This window comes from Asparagus officinalis, chromosome 4 (assembly GCF_001876935.1).
Source record: "Asparagus officinalis chromosome 4, Aspof.V1, whole genome shotgun sequence".
In the NCBI taxonomy this organism is placed as follows: Eukaryota; Viridiplantae; Streptophyta; class Magnoliopsida; order Asparagales; family Asparagaceae; genus Asparagus; species Asparagus officinalis.
This window is the reverse complement of record NC_033797.1, coordinates 61,568,651-61,577,170: the sequence shown is the minus strand read 5'-3', so window position 1 is coordinate 61,577,170 and position 8,520 is coordinate 61,568,651.

Genomic DNA, 8,520 nt, shown 5'->3' with positions numbered 1-8,520 from the left:
GGGTTATGTCCTTGTTACGCGGATGATTATGGATTCTTATGATTGTTATACTCTAGTGATGGATTGCATCTAGCTTGTTAGTATTCCAGTTGCATGTTTCTATTTATTATTATTGTTATTGCATTGGTCATTCGACCGTTCCTATTTTCTTTGTGGGGTCGGATCTTGCCGTGCGTCATGCACCTGACGTACACCTATTTTCTCTGGTGTACGTCAGAATTAGGAGAAGAACAGGTTCAGCTAGGAGATCGCCAGGAGCCAGAGGATTCTCAGCTGGAGTGCCCTGCAGACGGAGCAGAAGAAGCTGAAGCTTAGTTATTGGTCCTCCATTTTCTTTTGTACTACCTTCCATTTCTATTTGATTAGTTTATTTTGTATCTTTTCAGTATTCATTTGTTCATATTTGTATAAGGACATGTTTGACCCGAATATTATGTCTCGGATGATATTCATTTGTGATATGTATCTTTTCCATTCTGAGTTGTTCATTGTATTCTTGCTATGTGTGATCGGGGACCTGTGACTTCGCATTGTACTTATTTCCAGACGCTTAGCGTATTAGATTGAGAAGACGGGGTCTAGCACTTATCTCTCCTCAGTCTAATACGTCGCGGGCTTGTTCGCGTTCCGATTCCCTGGTATTTTGGGAAGCGGGGCGTGACAGGCCATATCATGTATGTCACAAACCAAAGAATGTACCCTACTCATGGGAAATCTAACATGGAAGTAACTATAACTGATAATACATATATGTATGCATTTCTTTATGTAATAGCGATACTCTTATAATATTCTTACTCAATCGCTTTGCGGCAATAAGTTTTATCTCCCTATCCCGGATATATGGAATGACGATACTTTTGTAATTTCCTACTCAATCGCCCTGCGGATATAGGTTTTATTATCTCCTTATTCCGGATACATGTAATAATGATACTATTATAATACTCTTACTCAATCGTTCTGCGGCAAATATGTTTTATCTCCCTATTTCCGGATACGTATAAAAAAACACTATTTATATGTGTTTATAAATTTAACTCGTGTCGAAAGTGTGTCAATCTAACACAATCTAGCACACATGCACCAATCTCGGTGTGCGTGTCCACATCATAAGTTCACCATCATCCCAGGTGTTTAACAATCACTAATATCATAGTCTATCATCATAAGGTCGAGAAATTCATTCGACAACCAAAAACAAACTCAAATAAACGCCAAAACAGACTGGCGGTCGACCGTCGCGGTCGACCGTGACGGGCTCCAAAGACTACCCAGGTCTCTATCCTGCACGCGGTGGACCGTGGTGGTGGACCGTGAACCCTGTTTCCAGATTCTCATGCTCTTTGTGTATATCGTGTTCACGTCGTGTTTCCTCGATATAAACATGTCTAAAACTTCATAAAATTTGTATGCAAACATACCACAGCAGATGTGAACATATGGAAACAACTCAACAATTATAAACATAATTTTATGCATTAGATTTGTATTCAAAACCCTAAAACATGCATAAAGGCTCAAAACAATGAATCAAGCCTCTTTCTTTAGATTAACTAAATTCTTCAATCTAAAGCATGGACTTTTTAAATATTAAACATAAGCATGATTGCCAATCAACTTAGGAAAGATAATCATTCATTGAATCATATTTTTAACACTTAGGTATCACAAACCTAGGGTTTTCTCATCTCTAATCCACATGAAAACTCAACTAAAAGGCAAATTAGGGTTGTTTAGACATGATTAGCACATGATTAACAAGATAAAAATGAATTTAAAAGCAACCCTAATGATCATGATCATATTTCTATTATAAACAGCCAGAAAAACATATAGATCTACCATGAGTTTAAGATCTAACAACAAAAATCTAATCTTTTTCACATTAGATTAATATCTAAGCATGTAAACACAAAATAAACTTTTAAGCTAGTTATTTAACTATGGGGATGGGTTTGGATGTAAGTGATCTTGCCTTAATCTTATGTGTAAGCCTCTGAAACAATCAGCAAGCAAACCACGAGCATGAACAACCCGTTCTCCCTCGCCACACGTCGATGATCTCGCCCTCGTGCCGGTGTTTTGCTTCACAAAGCTCTCCAAACTCATAAGAAAAAGGTTTAGGGTTTTTAAGGGGAGAGGGTGGCTGCTAGGGTTCATAGATATGATAAAAGAAAAGAATTTTCGTGAAAAACACATGTATTTACAGAGGCAAACCCGAAACAAAACTATTTGACCCAAACCAGAAAACCTAGTCTGACTAGGAAAATAATCTTCGGTATTTTAGCTGTAACTTTCTCATACGACCTCGGAATAAGATGATATAAGATTTGTTGGAAATCTGTTGAAGAGACCTATAACTTTACTCTTTTACACTTTTCCAAATTCTGACTAAATCACTGTGTAAAATATAAAAACTCTTAACTGGTCATTATTCCCAGATTTTCACTCTTTTGGCCTTTGTGCATGTCTTGTGTATTTGCACTCATATTTTCACAAATATACATTGAATTGATCTCGAATCAATTCTTATCATACTCAAATATCAAAATATGTTATTTTTTACTATATAACATATTTACTATAATTTATTATAAAATATTCAAATTTACGGGGTTTTACATCCCAACCCCTACTCCTAAAGATCAGCTTGGATCAAGACTATTGGAGGGTGCTATTAAATCGATGGGAGAGGAAGAGAGGCAAGAATCTTCTGCCACTAGTCTTCCTCATCGAACCGGGCTCCGTTCAATGGGTCCTGCTTTATCAGGTGGATCTCCTTCTTACCATCCATCAGACGAACATGAAGATGAGGGTGAATCGTTTATTAGGGATGCAGAATCCTTCCCAACAATGGATCTTATTAAGACTTCAGGTGTTGTTCCCCCAACCACAGAGGAGATACAACAGGATGTTGCTCCCACCACTATCCAAGCTGAAGAAGTTATGCCTCCTGTAGATGAGTCTACAATGGCAGAACAAGAAAATCGTGGAGGGAACCAATCTCCTCCCTCTTCAGCACTGATGTCGTCAATTGGGGATCCGAGGCCTAGCCCAACAACAGGAATCATGGCTAAGTCAGCTATGGTTGTGAGTTCACCTGGACCTTCAGCAGCAGGTGATGAGGAGAAAGTGGATTATGAAGCTTCTCCGGATAATGATGAAGCTGGTGATGATGAGGGTGATGATGAAAGTGGTCACGACGACGATGATTTAGGTGATGAGAATATCCCACCACCGTCCTCTTTTGACAAAGCATCGGCCTATATCCCTCTTTCTCCCACAGGTAATTGTCGTCCTTTTTTAATCTCTATGAAATTTCTTTCTGTATCTTAACAATTTTCATATGCAGGATCTCTAGCTCGGGAGGCTGATGAGACTACCACTGCATCTCCCCCACTAGAACAACAAGTAATGAGGACTCCTTCACCGGAGCAACCTACTCTCACTCTGGCAATGACAACTCCTTCATTGGTGATGTCAGTCCTGCTTATGATTTCTCTCACATCCACAAGAACTGATAGCGCTCCAAGTTCAGCTCACACAGGAGCACTCATGATTCTTCCCTCAAGTCCTTCGCAATTGGACGTCGTAACTCCTTCTCTGGCCACCACATCGAAATTTCCTGCTCACTTCCTGCTTAGCTCTGCGACTTCGGGGACCTTGGTGTCATCTCACATTGCTGCCTCAAGCCCGGTAGGTGACCCCGTCTTGCTTGAGATCTCCCTTAGACTTTTGAAAGGCACGATGATGAAAGCAATCAAGGTCGTCATCGCTGGTCAAAACATGTTCGGATCGTCAATGGAAAGCAAGCTCGACACAAACATCGAGGGAGGCATTCCATCGACACTAAGAAGAACCCATGTTAGACAAAGGGAAAGATCTCCGTCGATCTTTCTCTCTTTTGTAAATCGGAAAACCGATCGAGAAGATTGTAATTTCTTTTTCTAACTCATTCTTTTTCTAAGTCTGTTAGAGAGAATAATACAAATTTATATTCTCGATTTCTTCTTTTGATTTTCCCACCAAACAGTAACTCACATATAATTTCTTGTTAGATAACTAACATCAACACATACCATCTCAAATAAAAAACAAATTTCTCATGGAGAATCTTTAGCAGCGTATTTTCAAAGTTAAGGTAAAGAATAAATCTAAGGACAAATAACACGTTGAATGATAGACTTGGTATAAAGTTCATTCTTACAAAATCAATATCACGTGTGCCTTAAGTCATGCTTTGTTTGAGGATTAATTTTATGAAACTCCCCTTCAATTATTTAGGGTTGCCCCCATGGGGGGTTAGAAACCCCTCCGCCCACAACTATTTTAATTTGCAAAATCTCCCCTAAGTTTGGAGTACAGAAATCCTTCTTATCTTTAGAATTTTGATTTAGCCCCTCTAAATTTTTCTCACTTAACCCCTCAAAATTAGCACCGTTGAGTCTAATCTATTATGTGACAAGTATCCCTCAACCATAAAAAAATTACCTTGGTTTTTGCTAGATAAAAGAAAAAGAAAAGATATAGCGGGAAAAAAACATTGTATGTTAGTCGTGGTCCTTTTATTATCGATTGATGGTTTTTTAGCTAAAATAGTTTTTTTTCAAGAGGGTATTTCATTCAAATCACATATTGAAGTAGCAATGTTAAAGAAGTTTGTTAAGAGACGTGTAAAAGATCATACCAGAAGTTAAGGGGGTAAATTGTTGGCATACCAAAGTTTAGAGGGATAATCTACATCAATCCCATAGTTAGGGGGTTTCCCCAAATTAAATGAGTTAGTGCGTTTTCTGAGATAACCCCCACATACTTGATGGATTTTCAAAAATTAACCCTTCTTTTAAGGGTAAATTACACTACCCCCCCCCCAAAAAAAAAAAAAATCAACTTTCAACCTTTTGCACTAAACCCCAACGAACTTTCAAGATTACACTAAACCCCAACGAACTTTTTGGACATGTGGAAAACCCCCACGAACTTTCAGACTTTTATACATAACCGCTAGGGGTGAGCACAGTTCGGTTCAAACCGAAAAACCGACCGAACCGACCCGAATCGACCCGAAAAAATCGGTTTTATGAGTAAGGCGGTTCGGGTCGGGTTGACAATTTTTCAAACCGATCCGACCCGAACCAACCGAATATATTTGAGTAAGGCGGTTCGGGTCGGGTTGACAATTTTTCAAACCGATCCGACCCGAACCAACCGAATATATTTGTGCCTCTGATTTGTGGGTTTACTGCTGTGTTCGATCACCATGAATAGCAGTTGCAGGGAATTGATTCATACATAACCAATGTTCTAATGAGTCGGCTCCTTTTTTTTGTCTCCACAAATACCAAAGTCAAAGCTTGCTGCACAAAGACAAAGCAAGTCCGTTACTAAAAAATTACAACGTCAGAGTCTAGTATTTAATCCAAAAGGACAAGTTACTCGCTTAAAAACAGTATACATACATGAGCAAGAATAATAAATTAAAGTGAAGTTAAAAAATAAATACATGCTGGCATAGGGTAATAAGAATATATAAAAGATAAATTGAAGTAAAGTTATACTCAATGAAGTTATAACAGAACAAACCGAACCGAACCGCACCGAACCGATTTGCAATGGTTCGGTTCGGTTTTGAATTGTAGGTGGTTCGGTTCGGTTATTCAAATTTTGATAAAAACCGACCCGAACCGAACCGTGCACACCCCTATTTTAGTTTACTTTTTGCGTGGACTAAAATACCCCAACCTTAAAAAAGATCCTCCCACTTAAAATCTTATAACCCCTTCATCTTTTCTCCCCAACTGTCAAAAAATTATCATAGCAAAAGGCATTGAGGGAATTGGTTGGGTCTGGGGCTTCATCAGAATTGAGGCTTCGACGGAGTTGATTCTCATCGAATTCGGGTTGTGAGCAAATCTTTGGCATGGTCAGAGTATGTGGGAGTTGAAGGAGGAGGCTCGTATTCTATTTATTGTGAGGTAAAGCCCAGTAAAAACCCTAGTTTACATTTTTTTTTCTTGTTAAATCTTATATTGTTCCAATGATTTAAGAGTTTGTGGGTGAATGTGTATTGTAGGGTAGGTTTTGTACTTAAAATTAGGGTTTTTTTATGTTTTTCACCAACCAAAGAGAATTTTGGGATGTTGGACACAGGGTTTCATGTGTTTTGCATGATTATTGTGGCTAACGGGGAGATTAAGATTTAATTAGTTTATAATTATAGTTAATTTCTTGATAATAGTGTAAAGGCTATTATTTAATTGGTTTTATTCATCTAATTTAGAGGTTAATTGTGATTTGTGCATCTTGTGGAAATAACTCAAAAATGTTAGGCGTTTTATGCAACACATGGGCTATGTATTTTTTGTTTCTAGTGCAATTAAGGTGGAGGGTCGAGATGTAACTTATGACTTTAGTGTTTTAATTTTGGGTAATTTTTTCAATTGTGATGGTTAACCTTATTTTATTTCTTTCTGTAGTTGAATCATGTCAATTGAAGTACATCATCATGTTCACTTTGAAAAAATAGGAAGAAGTAAGGGATATATAGGGGGCAAAGTTGATTTGCTTGAGAATCTTGACACGGACAAGTTTGGTTATTTGGAGCTTAGAGGTAAACTAAAGGAATTAAGTTAGAGATGGCTAAGAGTGTGGGCCAAACTATTCTGACCCACCCAAATTCGGCCCGTGAACCAACACGAACCAGATTCAAATGGGTACGAGACGGGTATGGACACAACTCATTTATGAGATGAGTTAACCAAAATCATCTTGTGAACAGTAAACGAGACGAGTTTGACTCATCTCATCACGAGTCACAAGACGAGTTGGGTTGGGCTAAATTTACCCCAACCCCCGGTAGTAATTTTTTTTAAAAGCCCTTCTACACAAGTATTGCTTAAATAAGAAAATTAACGGTCAGCCTAAAAGTCAAAAGAATTTTCAAAGGCCCTCAATAGCTAAAGAGAGAGAGAGAGGCTACCAAATTAATAGGCAGTCCAAAAAATTATTTTAAAGGCCCCTAACGGCTTAAAAAAGAGTCATTGGATAGTGAGAGGTTGCCACGATTGAGCCGTTTTAGCAGGGTGCTACTCAGCCAATAGCTGGTAGGGACAACTAAATAAATAAATAAATAAAAGCTCCACCCCCCAATGTTATGAATATCCCCTTGGCCTAAATCCCTTTCATTCTTTACAACTCAAACTCTCATCTTCTACTACAATATCGACTCTCATCTTTTTCTCGCTCTAGTATTTACAACATCTCACATTATGGAGCACTACAACTCTTCTTCTGGGTGTTTCTTTGGAGCCTCCGACAATTCATCAGGAGCTTACACTTCTTCCCCTTAATAAAGTTTTTTCCTATGTATTGTCAATAATTATGTGAAGTGAAACTGTTATTATTTTATGAAATTAAAAATTTCTTCTATTTATTTTTCCTTATTTCTTATAATTTGTACACTTGTATTTCATTATTATAAAATATAAAAATATAAAGATAATAATATAAAATAATAATTTGTACACTTGTATTTCATTATTATAAAATATAAAAATATAAAAGATAATAATATAAAATAACATTAGTCTAGAGAAAAAATGTTGAAGAACAAAAAAATAATAGGGAAAAATAAAGGAAAAATTGGAAAAAGGCCGAATTCGTTAGTCTCATGGTGAGATGACTCTAACTCGTCTTGCCATGATACGGGTCACAAATTGGGTCTAAGGTTCAATTCATGACTAGGTTATAGAATCCGTCTCGTATGAATTAAAAATGAGATAAATCTGATTCATTTTGTTCTAGATTCATATGAGATAAAGACGAACGGACTCGATTCATCTCGTTGGTCATCTCTAAATTCAGTATTGTCCTTGAGTTTAAGACTAGGGTTGGAATAGTCCTCAGGTGCTCCAACTGTCAAATGATAGGGCACAATACAAAAACTTGCAAGAACACACATGTCCCTAAACTCGACGGATTCCATCAGGCACTAAAGGTCGCAGACCGAGGAAGAAAACTGCCCTTCAACCACTACAACATGCACAACATGTGCAGACTCATTAGGTAAGCTGCTTTTTGAAACTTGGGGTTTTGTAACACTTACGTGAAAGTTGTGTCTGTTTTCTATTTTTTTGAAATTTGTGACACTTATATGAAATGAAAGTTAACCAGACCCAATTCCAGCATGCAGAGCCTCAATTTCAACGTGCACAGCCTTAATTTCAGCGTGCACATCAAGCAACACCAGTAAATGCCCCTCCACTAGTTTGCACATCATCAGTCCAACAACCAACATGTCAAGCACCACCAATATATGCCCATCCACCAAAAAAAAGGTGAGGATAGTGCCTAACATTGTTGACATATTAGTAATAGATAAGGTGTTATTTGTAAGTTGTGTAGTAAGGGTCTATATAAGCCCATCTTATGGAGTAATAAAGTAAGGGTTTCTATTTCAACTTGGTATCAGAGCCTCCACAAAAACCCTAGCCCTAGCCGCCGCCCCCCCTCTCTCCT